The sequence below is a fragment of the Rana temporaria genome, chromosome 9, assembly GCF_905171775.1.
Source record: "Rana temporaria chromosome 9, aRanTem1.1, whole genome shotgun sequence".
NCBI classification, from domain to species: Eukaryota; Metazoa; Chordata; class Amphibia; order Anura; family Ranidae; genus Rana; species Rana temporaria.
In genome coordinates, this window is record NC_053497.1 from 162,431,333 (window position 1) to 162,449,513 (window position 18,181).

The following is an 18,181-nucleotide window of genomic DNA, read 5'->3' on the forward strand; positions in this document are numbered from 1 at the left end:
ACATGGGGACATCCTCCCCATGTTGAGGGCATGTGGCCTGGTGCGGTTCAGGAGAGGGGGGGGGCCGCACTCTGTCCCCCCCTCTTTTCTGCGGCCGGCCAGGTTAACGTGCTCGGATAAGGGTCTGGTGTGGATTTTTAGGGGGACTCCACGCCATTTTTTTTTTAAATTTGGGGTGGAGTTCCCCTTAAAATCCACACCAGACCTGAAGGGCCTGGTATGGATATTTGGGGGGACCCCACGCCATTTTTTGGGTTTTTTTTACGGCGGGGTTCCCCTTAATATCCATTCCAGACCTGAAGGGCCTGGTAATTTAATTTGGGGGGACCCCCATACATTTTTTTTTTTTTTTCTTTTAACCACTTGCCGTCGCCGCACCGTCATTATACGTCCACAAGGTGGCTCTCCTAGGCGAGACCACGTAAATGGACGTCCTACCTCTTAGCCGCCACTAGGGGCGCACGCGTGCCGCCGGAGGCGCGCGCGCGCACCCCGCTCGCCCCCGACTCCCGTGCGTGTGCCCGGCGGGCGCGATCGCCGCCGGCCACACGCGATCGCTCGGTACAGAGCGGGGAACGGGAGCTGTGTGTGTAAACACACAGCTCTCGTTCCTGTCAGCAGGGGAAATGCTGATTTTCTGTTCATACAATGTATGAACAGAAAATCAGTGTTTCCCCTAGTGAGGCCACCCCCCCCCCCACAGTAAGAACACACCCAGGCATACTTAACCCCTTCCCCGCCCCCTAGTGTTAACCCCTTCACTGCCAGTGGCATTTTTATAGTAATCTAATGCATTTTTATAGCACTGATCGCTATAAAAATGCCAATGGTCGCAAAAATGTGTCAAAAATGTCCGAAGTGTCCGCCATAATGTCGCAATACCGAAAAAAAAATCGCTGATCGCCGCCATTACTAGTAAAAAAAATATTAATAAAAATGCCATAAAAATACCCCCTATTTTGTAAACGCTATAACTTTTGCGCAAACCAATCAATAAACGCTTATTGCGATTTTTTTTACGAAAAATATGTAGAAGAATACGTATCGGCCTAAACTGAGGAAAAAAAATGTTTTTTTATATATTTTTGGGGGATATTTATTACAGCAAAAAGTAAAAAATATTCATTTTTTTCAAAATTGTCGCTCTATTTTTGTTTATAGCGCAAAAACTAAAAAACGCAGAGGTGATCAAATACCACCAAAAGAAAGCTCTATTTGTGGGAAAAAAAGGACGCCAATTTTGTTTGGGAGCCACGTCGCACGACCGCGCAATTGTCTGTTAAAGCGACGCAGTCCCGAATCGCAAAAAGTACTCTGGTCTTTGGGCAGCAATATGGTCCGGGGGGTAAGTGGTTAATGAGCAATGACTGTAATCTTTATAGCCATGAGTACTTTAAACTTACTTTTTTTCCTCTTCAGAAATGACATCTTGTACAGGGACAGTTCTAAGCACGGGAAACATGCGTGTAAACCCCCTGTATGAAATTTAAAGGAATATTTCACTTTTATTATTTCACTTTAACCACTTGTAAACATCCCTTGTAATAGGACTAGTGTGTGACAGGTCCTCTTTATGGAGAGAGGCGGGGTCAATAAGGCTGGAAAGCATGGTATTGGAGAAAAAAAAAGATCTCATGCTTTCAGCTGCAATCATGTTCGTTCAGCACAGTGGTGTAGTGTATAGCACTTTGACCTAGCAGCAAAAGGGTCGCTGGTTTGAATCCCGCCCGTGACACCATCTGCATGGAGTTTGCATGTTCTCCCTGTGCCTGCGTGGGTTTCCTCCCACACTATAAAAACATGCTGTAAATCGGATCCGGTCTAAATAAGCCCTAATATGCAGTAGTATATTTAGGTTTTGTGCTGCCCTAGGCCTGACTACATATCTGCACCTCCTAATAGAAAAATGACCCACCCCTTCCTGTCAAAGCCACACCCTGTTTTTGTATCACCCGCCCAGGAATTTTCAGGACACACACACACACACACACACACTAGTTCTGGGGGGGGGGGGGGGGGGTTACTGCCCCGCCTCTGCACTACCTCCTGGCGTGGTGGCCATCTGTAAGCCAGAGGGGCCCCATAATCTTCTATTGCCCAGGGGCCCCATGAGTTGTCAGTCTGCCCCTGGTTCTAGTTTAAGCACAAATTTCATTTCGAGTTTTATTGAGAGGCCTAAGAAAATATAACCATGCCAATAGGCCAGGATACAGCATGGCTAATATGTATGAATGTGTGTGTTAGAGCACCCCACCCAATGTTAACTAAAAAAATTATTAATTTGCAAATAAGTATTATCTGCTAATTTTTTTGGGGATGTCTGCACCCCTGATAGTGACAACATTTGTGAGGTGTCTTCACCCTTTCTAATTCATTCACTTCCTGTCACATAGCCAAACAGGAAGTGAGGGTAAAACCTTACTAATATCTTTTCTTGGGGACACAGAGATCAATCTAAATAGTTTCCCATTATGTAAATTGCACTCTAGCATTTTGCTGTGTACACCCCAAATTATTAGGGATCTTGGACTTTGGGGTCCATTTACTAAAGGCAAATCCACTTTGCACTACAAGTGCAAAGCAAGGAAGAAAGAAAGAAAACAACTTTGCTTCTACAGGATTGGATGTTAAAACCATCAGTGCTTCCTCTCTGATTTTCAGCAACTATGCTTGTACTGCAGAGTGGCTTTGCCTTTACTAAACCCCAAACTAAATAATCATTTGGGGCAGGGATCCTCAAACTACGGCCCTCCAGCTGTTGTAGAACTACACATCCCATGAGGCCTTGTAATGCACTGACATTCACAGACATGACTAGGCATGATGGGAATTGTAGTTCCTGAACAACTGGAGGGCCGTAGTTTGAAGACCCATGATTTGGGGTGTACACAGCAGTGCTGGAGTGCAATTTGCTTAATGGGGACACTAGTTAGGTCCTGTGTCCCCAAGAAATGACACTGGTAGGGTTTTAACCTCACTTCCTGTCCAGCTGTGTGACAGGAAGTGAAGCCAATTTTAAGAAAAGGGACACAAAGCTCAACCCCCAAAAAAAAAACACAAAGCAGGGGTTCTAACACTCACTTGGCTTCCCTCAAACACCCACAATTTGAATAGGATTGCCTTGCGCTAGATTTAAGCACAGTGCTGTAAATCAGCACGTCAAGCCTGTCCGCCAATAGCAAACCTCCCCCCCCACAGGCCATGTTTGCAGGTTTTCCTTCATCTTGCACATGTGCTTTAAAAGACAGTCTGGACAGCAATTCTTGATAAGAGAAATCCACAAAACATGTCCTGTCGGGGGTACTTGAGGGCTGAGGACCACTGCAGAAAATAGAAAATACTTACCACTTTGTCTTTAATTTCCTCGAGATTAAACATGGCAAACATTTCATGATTACACACCAGGAAAGAAGCTTAGACAAAAATCACACCTAATTTGTTAGGCCCAAACCGATTTCAGCTGCAGCTGTCAACATATGTAGCATGAAAAAGTAACAAAAGACAAACTTAAAAATTTTAAAGTAATTTTTAATCGGTCAACAAAACAAGGAAAGCAAAAAAAGACAAACAAACAAACAAAAATACATTTCAAAAATCTAAATAACCATAGCTTTAACATATTCACACATTTTTCATAAAATAAGGCCACATAGACAAATACATCAAAGTGAACATCATTTAAAAATAAACCAAAACCATTGGCAAAATAAAAACAAAAACCATGCAACAAACCACATTTGTGTTTAGCAACAGCATTTCTGCCAGCCTGCCCCTTCTGAGGGCAGCTGAGGAATGATCGATCCCTGCTTTTTATAACAGTGCTAGTAATGAAGCAATTGAAATCACATGAACAAATTGCAGTCTCTAGTTTGGGTGAGCTTGTAATTGCGCACACCTGGTATTAGCCCAAACCACGCTCTATGAGCATTCAAGTGTTTTTCACCTTTTAAAAAGAAAGGATAATTTTTTTCTAAGTGTTTGAGCATGCTCAGTTCATCACACATGTAGGAACCAAGCTGCAATGGCATGAGAGCTTTTTTTTTTTTTTTTTTCCCTGATCTGATGCTTTCCAGCCTGAAGGGGAGGTGTTAAAGACAGAAGTAAACACGCACATTTAATAATCTATTTGTGGGAAAAAAAAGGTTGCCAATTTTGTTTGGGAGCCACGTCGCACGACTGCGCAATTGTCAGTTAAAGCGACGCCGTGCCGAATCACAAAAACTGGCCCGGTCATTGACCAGCAATATGGTCCGGGCTCAAGTGGTTAAAAATTCACAAAACACTAAAGTTAGCCCAATTTTTGTTGATAATGTGAAAGATGATGTTACACCGAGTAAATAGATACCTTACATGTCACGCTTTACTATTGCAAACACGCCTGGAATGGGGCCAAAATTCAGTACTTGAAATTCCCCATAGGCGACCTTTTTTTTTTTCAGGTTACCAGTTTATAGTTACAAAGAAGGTCTAGTGCTAAAAGTCTTGCTCTCGCTCTAACGCACGCGTCAATACCTCACATGTGTGGTTTGAACGATGTTTATATATGTGGGCGGGACTTGCGTAAGTCCCGCCCACATATGTAAACACCGTTCAAACCACACATGTGAGGTAGTGACGCGTGCGTTAGAGCGAGAGTAATACTTTTAGCACTAGACTTTCTCTGTAGCTATAAACTGGTAACCTGAGAGAAAAAAAAAAAGGTCCCTAGTTACTAGATTTCTCTTAGTTACTCTAGTTGGAGCGCAGGAACTACCCCTGCTGGGTAATATTACAGCAAAAATTGTAATTACACGCAACTGTTAAAAAGGGGCAGAAAAATTGGGCCTTAGGCACTGGTGCTACAACACTGCAACCCCTCACAGATACTCTAGTTGGAGCGCAGGAACGAGCCCTGCTGAAAAGTATTACAGCAAAAATTGTAATTACACGCCCCTGTTAAACAGGGGCAGAAAAAATAGGGGGCCAGATTCACGTAGGTGAGCGGCGGCGTAACGTATCTTAGATACGTTACACCGCCGCAAGTTTTCATCGCAAGTGCCTGATTCACCAAGCACTTGCGATGAGAACTACGGCAGCGGCCTCCGGCGCAAGGCGGGCCAATTCAAATGGGCGTGTGCCATTTAAATTAGGCGCGCTCCCGCGCCGGACCTACTGCGCAGGCTCAGTTTCGCAATTCCCGTCGTGCTTTGCGTGCCGTGACGTCATTTTTTCGAACGGCGACGCGCGTAGCTTAATTCCGTATTCCCGGATGGCTTACGCAAACGACGTTCATTTTTAAATTTCTACGCGGGAACGACGGCCAAACTTTAGACAGCAATACGTTTGCTGACTAAAGTTAGGGCACCCAAAACGACGACTAACTTTGCGACGGGAAACTAGACTAGCGGCGACGTAGCGAACGCGAAAATCCATCGTGGATCGCCATAACTCCTAATTTGCATACCCGACTCTGGTTTACGACGCAAACTCCCCCCAGCGGCGGCTGCGGTACTGCATCCTAAGATCCGACAGTGTAAAACAATTACACCTGTCAGATCTTATGGATATCTATGCGTAACTTATTCTATGAATCAGTCGCATAGATAGAAACAGAGATACAACGGCGTATCAGGAGATACGCCGTCGTATCCCTTTTGTGAATCTGGCCCAGGATTTTTGTACTCACCGTAAAATCCTTTTATCTGAAGTTCATGGTCGGACACAGCTCCATTAATTCTTGACATTAGGATTATGTTCCGTCTATCAGGAGAGGTCAAGGCAGACATGTTAAACAGTTAGAAAACATGTAACCCAGCAAAGCTGAACAGTACCGCCCAGGGGGCCGTCCCTCTGGCTATAACCCCTCACCCTGCAGTCAGCAGCTCAGTTCGTCAAAAAGCAGTAAAGACCGAAACAGGAGGGGTGGGTGCTGGGTCTGTCCATGAACTTCAGAGAAAAGGATTTTACAGTGAGTACAAAAATCCTATTTTCTCTTTCGTTCATGGACGGACACAGATCCATTAATTCTTGACATTAGAGATGTCCCCAAGCAGTGTCAAAAAACAAGGAGTGAGCTCAGCAAACAAACCAACTTCCATCCGAAAACAAACAGTGCTCCTCAACGGAGGAGTTGCAACCTTAAACAGCCATCTGCAAAACTTTGCGGCCGAAGCAAGCATCAGAAGATGCCTCACGTCAACCTTGTAAAATTTAGTGAAGGTGTGAACGGATGACCAGGTCTTACATACCTATGAGACAGACAATTGATGTCGGAAAGCCCAGGAGGCACCTATTGCCCTGGTCGAATGCGCCGTGACAGGAAAGGGAGGCGCCCGCCCCTGTAGGGCATAAGCCCGAATCACGATCTGTCTGATCCACCGAGAAATGGTGGCCGACGAGACCGCCAGGCCTTTCTTTGGACAAGTCACTGACACAAACAGTGAGTCTGACCTCCGAAACAGAGCCGTAGCAGGGAGATCTACTCGCAGAGCTCGGACCACATCCAAGGAATGTAGAGAAACCTCTTTGGAATGCGATGGCCAAGCACACAGGGATGGAAGCACTATGTCCTCATTGAGATGAAAGGCCGAAACGACCTTCGGAAGCAAGGAAGGCTGCGGGTGTAGCACCGATTATCCTTGTGGAGGATCAAGTAGGGGAACTTGTAAGACAAGGCCGCAAATTCAGAAACCCTCCTGACTGATGTAATAGCCACCAGAAAGGCTACCTTCTGAGAGAGTTTTAAAAGGGGAATCTCTCTGATGTTCTCAAAGGGAGGTTTCTGAAGTGCAGAGAGCACCAGATTCAAAGCCCACGGGGGTAGTGGTGGACGAACTGGAGGGGCCACATGTCGAACCCCCTGCACAAACGTACTCACCAGTGGATGAGCCGCCAAAGGGTCGTTGAAAGAAAACAGCCAAGGCTGAAATCTGCCCCTTAACCACTTAAGACCCGGACCAAAATGCAGGTAAAAGACCAGGCCCCTTTTTGTGATTCGGCACTGTGTCGCTTTAACTGACAATTGCGCGGTCGTGCAACGTGGCTCCCAAACAAAATTGGCGTCCTTTTTTTCCCACAAATAGACCTTACTTTTGGTGGTATTTGATCACCTCTGCGGTTTTTATTTTTTGCGCTATAAACAAAAATAGAGTGACAATTTTGAAAAAAAATCTATATTTTTTACTTTTTGCTATAATAAATATCCCCCAAAAATATATAAAAAAAATATTTTTTCCATCAGTTTAGGCCGATACGTATTCTTCTACCTATTTTTGGTAAAAAAAATTGCAATAAGCATTTATCGGTTGGTTTGCGCAAAATTTATAGCGTTTACAAAAGAGGGGATAGTTTTATTGCATTTTTATTTTTTTTTATTTTTTTTTACTACTAATGGTGGCGATCAGTGATTTTTTTTCGTGACTGCGACATTATGGCGGACACTTCGGACAATTTGACACATTTTCGGGACCATTGTCATTTTCACAGCAAAAAATGCATTTAAAATGCATTGTTTATTGTGAAAATTACAGTTGCAGTTTGGGAGTTAACCACAGGGGGCGCTGATGGGGTTATGTGTTCCCTGAAGTGTGTTTACAACTGTAGGGGGTGTGACTGTAGGTGTGATGTCATCGATTGTGTCCCCCTATTAAAGGGAGCTTCGGACCGGGTCGCAGGAGCGCGCCGCGGGCGCGCGCCCGCGACCCACGGCTGGGTACTAGTACAGGACGTACCTGTACATGGATGTGCCCAGCCGTGCCATTCTGCCGATGTATATGTGCAGGAGGCGGTCCTTAAGTGCTTAATGGTGCTTAGGGCAAGTTTTCAATCCACCCCACGCTGTAAAAACAGCAGGATCCTGGAAACCGAATAGACCAGTGGGCGCCACTCCATCTACTCACACATGGAGATGTAGGCCTTCCACGAGCGATGATAGATCTTCTGAGAAGATGACTTCCGTGCCCTCAGCATGGTGGAAATTACAAAGTCCGACAGACCTCGGTCCCTCAGTACCTGACTTTCAACAGCCATGCCGTTAAAGACAACGACTGTAAAGCAGGATGCAGTATAGGACCTTACGACAGAAGGTCCTCTTGCATTGGCAGTCGCCAAGGGAAATCCGCCACCAGGCGTACAAGGTCGGTGTACCAAGGGCGCCGTGTCCAATCTGGAGAAATTAGAATCACCGGGATTCCCTCAGTCTCCACTCTGCGAGGCAGACGAGGAAGAAACTTCAGCGGGGGAAGCATACATCAGCTGATACGGTCCCCATGGAGCCACCAACGCGTCCGTCCGGGATCCTTGGACCTGGCCACAAACCTCAATACCTTCCGAGTCGATAAGCCAGGAGATCCACGTCTGGCGTGCCCCATCTCCGGCAAAGTAGCTGAAACACATCCGGGTGTAGTGACCATTCTCCTTGGTCCAACATCTGGCGACTTAGGTAGTCTGCTTGCCAGTTTTCTACGCCTGGAATGTATACAGCCGTCAGGGCTGGCACGCTCTGCTCTGCCCATCGAAGGAGGTGAGCGACCTCCAATGCTGCAGTTGAGCTTCTTGTTCTTCCTTGATGGTTGACATACGCCACTGCCGTGGCGTTGTCCGACTGGATCCTGACTGGACATCCCTGAAGCCTCTGTGACCATGTGGAGAGGCAGAGTCTGATAGCCCAAAGTTCCAGCACATTGATCGACAGGTGCGATTCTTCCTGCGTCCATTGACTCTGTGTCGACTAAACACCCCAGACACCTGCCCAGCCGGTCAGGCTGGTGTCCGTCATGATCACCGTCCAATGAAGGGGAAGGAACGATTTTCCGGACTGAAGGGCCGGATACCTCAGCCACCATACCAGGGAAGCCCTGACTAGCTGACTCACCCTGGTTTGACAATCCAGGGACAACAGACACTTGTCCCATTTGGACAGGATCTCCTTCTGCAAGACCAGAGTGTGGAATTGAGTTTACAGTGCCGTCTCGAAGGTGGCCACCATGAAACCCAAGACTCGCATGCAGAAGCGCAGCGTCGACCACCTGAGGGATGCCAACAGCTTCACTGCAGTCCGAAGAGTCTGTAACTTCTCCAAGGGGAGAAAAACCCTCGCCTCTGAGGAGTCCAGAATCATGCCCAGATATTCCAGGCGCTGAGTCGGCTCCAACACCGACTTCTGGAGGTTCAGTACCCAACCGAACTCTTGAAGAGTCTGACTGGCTATCGCCACATCATCCTCCAATTCTGAGCCTGTCGCTGCCTCAGTAAGGCCAGAATCGGGGCGAGCACCTTGGTGAAAACCCTTGGTGCCGATGCCAGGCCAAAAGGGAGAGCCACAGATTGGTAATGGTCGTCCCCGACCACAAAGTGCAGAAATCTCTGATGCCTGGCAAATATGGGGACATGCAAGTATGCGTCCTTGATGTCCAAGTATGTCAGAAAATCCCCCGGATGGAGTGCAGCGACCACAGAGCAAACTGATTCCATCCTGAACTTTTGTACTTTTACAAAGCGGTTGAGGGTCTTGAGGTCCAGGATTGGACGGACCCCGTCCTTCTTTGGGACTACAAACGGATTGCAGTAGAATCCCTGAAAACCTTTTCGGTGTCGGCACAGGCACTATCACTCTGCGCATCAGCAGGTCTTGCACTGCCCTAAACAAGGCGTCCTGGCGAGCCAGAAGGAGATGAAGGTTGGAGGGAGAAATCTGTTTAGTGGACAAGAGAGAACCCCTTCTTGCATTCCAACGAGACCACTTCACAAACCCCTGGTCGGAGGTAGGGAGGTCCACTGAGGTGCAACACCTCAGGGGCGACCCCCCACCCGAAAGGCGGGGGGGGTAAGGCTCCATGGTGCCGCAAATTGGCTTGCAGGCTTGTTTGGCTTGTGAAAAAAACAGGGATGCTTTTGTCCCTCAGCAGACACCTTGTCGGCCTGGGAATCCTTACCTGTGAACCCGGGCGGACGAAAAAAAACGCTAGTGCTGGAGCACTTCTTTGACAAACTGTCCTGGGAAGTCAGAGAATGGGTCCGGGACAGAAACCCTTTCTCCTTGTCTGAAGCATCTCGCCTGGCGGACGAATACACAGACGCCCGCAAACTGGACAACTCTGTGGTCAAGACCACAGCTCGGGTGGATTATCGATCAGCGGCACCCCCGCCGGCTATTGCCTACAAACCCCAGTTGGACCGTCCTACAACACCACCTCCAGCGGCCCCTTATCCTCAGAAGCCTAGGTTCAACTCCCAGGACTACTCACAGCCCATCAGGTGTTTTGGGTGTAAACAGCTAGGACACAGAAATCTAGACTGTCCATTGAATCCACCCAGGCAGTCACAGTCATGGAGACAGCCAGAAAGGGGGAACCCCCACACATCCATGCCTGCGGCCCACTGCGTTGAGGAGGAAAAACATTGGGGCGTTCTGCACAAGGCAGATCCGATACAAGCAGCTAACCAGGACAACAGGCAGCAACACAGGCAGACTGTCCGGGTCAATGGAAAGGTAGCCAATGGGCTACGTGATACTGGTGCTACCATGACCCTGCTACAGAAGAAACTCATCCCAGAGAGCCAGCACACTGGAGACACTGTAGCCGTAAGAGTAGCGGGAGGCACCGTTTTCCGGCTACCCGTTGCCTGGGTTCACCTGGATTGGGGTGTGGTTCGGGACATGTGAATGTGGGGGTGATGAAGGATTTGCCAGCAGATGTACTACTGGGGAATGATTTGGCCCCCCTTGTTTCTGCGTACGCCCCGATGTGTCCCGCTGAAGCCCACACAGTGACTACCTGTGCCCCAACCCGCGTTGCTGGAACCAACTCGCTTGCTGCTGAGACCCGGGTAAGACTACCTTCCCCGACATGTACTGTAGATCCGGCACAATATCACAGTCTAAAATGGGAATGTGACAAGTTGGCCAGTGAGAAATCAGAGATGCAACGACACTACGTCATGTATTATGAGATGTCCCGTGGCTTGAACATTGAAATGCACAAACAGGCTGAAATTGTCAAAAGATTAAATGGGATTTGCATCCAGGTGGTGCCTTATCTGTCCCAAGAGCATCAGCAACAGGTTTTAGGAGCCATTGAGAGAGCAAAGCAAGTGACTGTGTCAGGGACTCACCTCTCAATCTCGGAACCCTTCCAGAGGGTTAAAACAGCGGCGCGCAATTGCACATCGTCACGCGCCTGTGCGTTAACGGCGCGCGCGCGTGCACGGCGGGATCGCGCGCTGATTCCTTGGCGCCAAAAACGACTTTAAATGGACACTGACAGCTCCAGCACATTGCTGTCTGATCTACAGTCTCTGAACGTTGTTTACCTGAAGAAACCTGATTACCTGCTATTAACTTTTGACCCGGCTTGTTTGACCTTCCGCACCTCTCCGATCCTGACCTCGGCTGCTATCGACCTACCTCTGATTGATCCACCGTTGCCTGACCTACCTGCCTGTACCACGACGACTCTCCTGCTTACCCCATCTGACTATCTGAACTATCTAATGTGATCCGGCTTGTTTGACCCTGCTTCCGTCTGCTGTCTATTAACCAGCTTGCCTTCTCAGTTGTTGCTGTGAATCACGGTCACGGACCCTACTTCTGGTTACTTCAGCTCCAGTCTACACTTCCAGCAGTGATCTACATCTACTCATCTATCCAGCCAGCCGCCACTCCTACCCCGCCAGGCTCTTGAGTCTGCTGTTCCCTATCCAGCAGCTCACAAGCCGGAGCTGTAAGAGAGGCCTACTCCTACAACCGGGCTCTGGTTACCAGGTATGTGATACATAACAGACTGTTCCAGAACTGAATTCCATTATTCACCTTCACCATCAGCTACTGACCTGGTAAGCCAAATGGCAATGCTGATGGTTTATTCCGGCAAACAGACGTCCTCCCGGCCTCCTAGTTCCGGACATCCCCAAGTTGACCCGAAAAGGATCAAGCCGGGTCTGCCGGAGTGTTCCACAAGGAGGGAGCCATGTAACAGGAGTCACTTTTGGGCACAGATTGAGCCAGGAGATGGGGTACACATGTTGGATTGTTTTGGCGTGGACAGTGATTTACAGTATATTCCTTAATGCCTGCAAAGAATATTCTATGACTCATTTCTATGCTTAGCCCTGACTAGTGACATGCTCATTGAGTCAGGGCCTGTAAAGGTGTTGTAACGGACAGGTGTTAATCCAGGTCTGCTCCCAGAACTCTAATTATGCATGCTAAATACTGTTTATGTGTGATAACACTGTCCAAAGCCTAGTGATGCTCAGAGGTGTGAATAGGTGTCAAGCTGTATGCGGAGACGGAACGTCTGCCTAGGGAACTCAGTGTGTGATGGGGTTTGTTTGTTATGCTGTTAATAAAGGAATGTGCAGTGATTAGACATGATAATTATAGGCCGGCGCCGACCTGTCTAGAATGGTTAGTAATTAGCCTTAGTGTGTGGGTGGGGAGTTGATTGTTCCTTTAATGCCTTGTACTGTATATAAGACTGAAAGAAACCATTAAAGTTGATCATTACATTTGGAACAAGCACAGAGCTGCGTCTCGTCTTGATTCTGGGAAAATGGGATGCCTGCTGATTTGTTTGTGTGTCAGATGAGCTGTCGTGGATGGGATGGAAGGTCGTAAACGGTGGTGACCATTACAGTGACCATGGGCCGGGCCACCGCCTCGGCCCTCCTGTCTACAGGTCCTCAAAGGCAGGGGTTCCCTCCACCAGAATCGTGGCAATCTTATCAAACCAGGATACCGGGGGACCCACAATCGGGGGGGGGGTATCCATTTTTCAGGAAACTCTCCTCAAAGGGGATAATGGACTGCCATGTGTTTCGGGCTGCAGCCATTCCCGTTCCTTGTCTAAAAACTTATCAAAATACAGTTGCAATAAAAAGTATGTGAACCCTTTTGGAATGATATGGATTTCTGCACAAATTGGTCATAAAATGTGATCTAATCTTCATCTAAGTGTAACAGGCGCTCTCTGTCGCCGTATTTGCGTTCCACGCTGGAGTGCACGACCGCACGATGACGTCATCGCCCGGTGCTGCGTGCATTTCAGCCTGGAACGCGGAAGTGCCGAGCGTAATTACGCTCTATTCGGCACACCTGCCTCGCACCTATAAACAGAACAGCGTGCAGACTGCAACACGGTTCTATTATTGTCGGCCATAGCCGGCATGGCTACAAACAAACTACAGGTACTATTTATGCCTAAACTGGAAACCATCCCACTCCTGGATCTACGCTGTCAAGCTTACTACAGTTGCTGCGGACATCCCAAGATATCCCCCACCAGGAGACCCTGCACTACAGAATCCCAAGCCTGTTGCGATATTTGCTTACTGGATAACACTCATCCCTGCAAACGGATAAGTACTATTACTACGTTACAATTATTGCTGTACAAATAACCAGTTCATATATAGCTTTATTAAGTACTGTATTCAAATCTGGCTCTTGTAATTACTACGATGCTGCTTGGGATTACTAATGGTGCCTTCATGTAACAGTTGTGGAATGTCTTAAAGGGACATATACTCTTAAACCATTTAAAACTGTAATTGCCTCTCTCAAGTTAATGCTACGTGCATACAGTATTTTCATATGCTACGTGCTTGACATTCGTTGTTACTTGTATACGGGCTTCTGCCCTAAAATACTGAACATGATTGTTATACCTTTTTTTTGTCTAAGGTTAGAAGATATGTTGTAATACCTCCTCCCTTAGTAGCCCAATGCATTCCTTTAAGTAAAGTGATATGATGTAGAGAACCCCCAAACTCCTGTTCTCTGAATGGAGTGACGCCTGTGGTCCAGTACTGATAATCACTTGCATAGAGAAGTGCATTGGAATCTTTAATGCAGTTGTGCTCTTTCGCGTTTATTGAAATCCTTCCTTAACCGCAGTTGTGGTGCACTCCCATTCACCATAGTTTGTGACACTAAGTCACAACAATAGACAATCACAGTCTGCTTAAACTAATAACACACAAAGAATTAAATGTTACCATGTTTTTATTGAACACACCATGTAAACATTCACAGTGCAGGTGGAAAAAGTATTTGAATCCTTGGATTTTATAACTGGTTGAACCTCCTTTGGCAGCAATAAATTCAACCAAACGTTTCCTGTAGTTGCAGATCAGACGTGCACAACGGTCAGGAGTAATTCTTGACCATTCCTCTTTACAGAACTGTTTCAGTTCAGCAATATTTTAGGGATGTCTGGTGTGAATCGCTTTCTTGAGGTCATGCCACAGCATCTTAATCGGGTTGAGGTCAGGACTTTGACTGGGCCACTCCAGAAGGTGTATTTTCTTCTGTTTAAGCCATTCTGTTGTTGATTTACTTCTATGCTTTGGGTCGTTGTCCTGTTGCAACACACATCTTCTGTTGAGCTACAACTGGTGGACAGATGGCCTTAAGTTCTCCTGCAAAATGTCTTGATAAACGTGGAAATTCATTTTTCCTTCGATGATAGCAATTCGTCCAGGCCCTGATGCAGCAAAGCAGCCCCAAACCATGATGCCCCCACCACCATACTTCACAGTTGGGATGAGTTTTGACGTTGGTGTGCTGTGCCTCTTTTTCTCCACACATAGGGGCTGATTTACTAAAAGCAATGCGCTGCGCCGGTTCATGGCTTAATTGGCACGCCGGATGAATCCTTAATTAGGCGCATGAACCGGATTAATATGTAAAGCCGCCGAACTCCCATTAGAAGTCTATGGGAGAAATCAAAAGTGTTAATTTTAAAGGTTAATATGCTAGTTTTTGTCCTAAAAAGTGTTTGGGGACCTGAGTCCTGCCCCAGGGGACATGTATGAATGTTTTTTTTTATTTTTTACAACGGCTGTTTTTTCGGGAGCAGTGAATTTAATAATGCTTAAAGTGCAACAATAAAAGTGAAATATTCCTTTAAATTTCATACCTGGGGGGGGGGGGGGGGTGTAAAGTAAGCATGTGAAATAGCGCATGTTTTTTTCCGTACTTAGAACTGTCCCTGCTCAAAATGACATTCTGAAGGAAAAAAAGTCATTTAAAAAATCCTTTGCGTCTATAATGAATTGTCGGCTCCCGGCAATTCAGAGCAAATTCATTCATAAAAAAAAAAAAAAGCGTGGGGTCCAGCCAAATTCCATTACCAGGCCCTTCATGTCTGGTATGGATATTAAGGGGAACCCCGCCGTAAAAAAAAAATGACGTGGGGGCTCCCCCCAAATATCCATACCAGGCCCTTCAGGTAACGCACGTAAGCGTTACCTGAAGCACGTAACCTGGCTGGCCGCAGAAAAGAGGGGGGGATAAGAGAGCGTCTCATGAACCGTACCAGGCCACATGCCCTCAACATCGGGAGGATGCTTTGGGGTCCCCCCCAAAGCACTTTGTCCCCATGTTGATGGGGACAAGGGCCTCATCCCCACAGCCCTGGCCGGTGGTTTGGGGGTCTGCGGGCAGGGGGCTTATCAGAATCTGGAAGACCCCTTTAACAAAGGGGACCCCCAGATCCCGGCCCCCCCTGCGTGAAAAGGTAATAGGGTACATTGTACCTCTACCATTTCACCAAAAAAAAGTGTCAAAAATGTAAAAAAATACAATAGCCGGTTTTTAACAATTCCTTTATTAATGTCTTCTTTCCGCGCTTCTTCTTCTTCTTCCATCTTCTTCTTTTCTGCTTTCATTCGGGTTTCTTCCTCCATCTTCTTCTTCTTCCTCTGCTTCTTTCTTGGGTCTTCTCGTCCGCATCTTGCACCGGCTTCTTCTTCCCCGGACAATCCGCTTTCAATTGAAGTTCCGGCTGTGTGACGCTCCTGTGACCTCGCCCCCCTCTGACGCCACGGGGAAAGTCATAAGAAATATTGGGGGGAATGGATATTTGGGGGGAACCCCACGTTATTTTTTTTATTTGACTGCAGGGTTTCCCTTAATATCCATACCAGACCTGAAGGGCCTGGTAATTGAATATGGGGAGACCCCCCTTTTTTTTTATGAGCAATGACTGTATTCTTTATAGCCATGAGTACTTTTAAATTACTTTTTTGTTCCTGAAAAATTACTCAGGACCCCCAAACATTATATATATTTTTTTAGCAGACACCCTAGGGAATAAAGTGGCGGTCATTAAAATGTTTTATTTCCAACGGTATTTGCGCAATCATTTTTCAAATGCCTTTTTTTTGGGCAAAAAAATACGGTTTCATGAATTAAAAAACAACAAAGCAGTAAAGTTAGCCCATTTTTTAGGGATAATGTGAAAGACGATGTTACATCGAGTAAATAGATACCTAACTTGTCACGGTTTAATATTGCACACAGTCATGGAATGGTGCCAAACTTCGGGACGCTTGAATATTTTTTACAGGTTACCAGTTTAGAGATACAGAGGAGGTCTAGTGCTAAATTTTTTGCTCTCGCTCTAATGCACGCAACAATACCTCACATGTGTGGTTTGAACGGCGTTTACATATGTGGGCGGGACTTACATGGGCGTTTGCTTCTGAGTGCGAGCTACTAGTGACAGGGGTGTTTTTTAATTTTTTTTACAGATTTTTTTTTAGTTTTGCACTTTTTTTCCTTTTTTTTATCACTTTTATTCCTATTACAAGAAATGTAAACATCCCTTGTAATAGGACTAGTGTGTGACAGGTCCTCTTAATGGAGAGAGGCGGGGTCAATCAGACCCCACATATGTCCTCCAGGCTGGAAAAAAACACTGATCTCATGCTTTCAGCCGCAATCATGTTGGTTCAGCACAGTGGTGTAGTGGATAGCACTTTCACCTAGCAGCAAAAAGGGTCGCTGCTTCGAAATCCCACCCGTGACACTATCTGCCTGGAGTTTGCATGTTCTCCCTGTGCCTGCGTGGGTTTATTCACACAATCTAAAAACATGCTGGAAAACGGATCCTGTCTGAATAAGCCCTAATATGCAGTAGTATATTTAGGTTTTGTGCTGCCCTAGGCCTGACTAAACTTCTGTACCTCCTAATAGAAAAATGACCCACCCCTTCCTGTAAATGCCACACCCTGTTTTTTTATGACCCGCCCAGAATTTTTCAGGGGGGGCATTGGATTGCCTTAATTTGCATAGTTTTTTTCTCACTTCCTGTTTGGCTATGGGGCTATGGGGCAAGAAGTGAAGGGAAATCTCTGCAATTGGACAGGGATGGTACAAAATAAACTGACAGGGGCTATAACCCTCCCTCCCTCCATTAATCTATCCAAAATGAAATGAATGATTATAGTTCTACTTTAACCGGTTAACGCCCGCCGCATGTATATGTACGTCCACAGAATGGCACGTACAGGCATATGGGCGTACATGTACATCCCTGCCTTTCCCGTGGTCGGGGGTCCGATCGGGACCCCCTCCGGTACATACGGCGGGCGTTAACCATGTGGGAGCGATCCGGGATGAGAGGGCGGCTATTGGTTTCTAGCCACCCCCTCGCGATTGCTCCCAGCGAATCCGTTTCCTCCTGTGCCCGCCCTGCCTGTGTAACTGTAAACACAGGCAGGGAGGAAGTGATGTCATCTCTCCTCTGGCGGTCTTTTCGTCCGGATCCAGAGGAGAGAAGACATCAGTACAGTGAGTTGCACCAAGCACCACACTGACACAGCACACATAGGCACATAACCCCCCCGATCACCCCCCTGTCACAGTGTCACTGATTGCAGTGATCATTTATTTTCTGATCACTGCATTTAGTGTCATTTGTGACAGAAAAAAGTGTTAGGGCAGCTAGCTTTAGGCCCCTTTAGGTCCAGGGTAGCCCCCTACCCCCCTAATAAAGGTTTAACCCCTTGATCACCGCCCTAGTTAACCCTTTCACCCCCTATTGCCAGTGTCAGTAAGCGATAGGTTTTCTGATCGCTGTATTAGTGTCACTGTTGCCGCTAGGTAGCTAGTTTTTTTTTTGAGGTTCGCCGCCAGGTTTCTATAGCGTTAGATACCCCCATAAATAAAGGTTTTAACCCCTGATTGCCCCTAGAGTTAACCCTTTCACCAGTGATCACTGGATAAGGGTCACTGGTGACGCGGGTTAGCCAGTTAGTTATTTAGATATTTTAGGTTCGCTGCCAGGTTTTTAGAAAGCGTCAGGTACCCCCATATATTACCTAATAAAGGTTTTAACCCCCTGATTGCCCCCTAGTTAACCCTTTCACCAGTGATCACCGTATAATTGTTACGGTTGACGCTGGTTGGTTAGTTTGC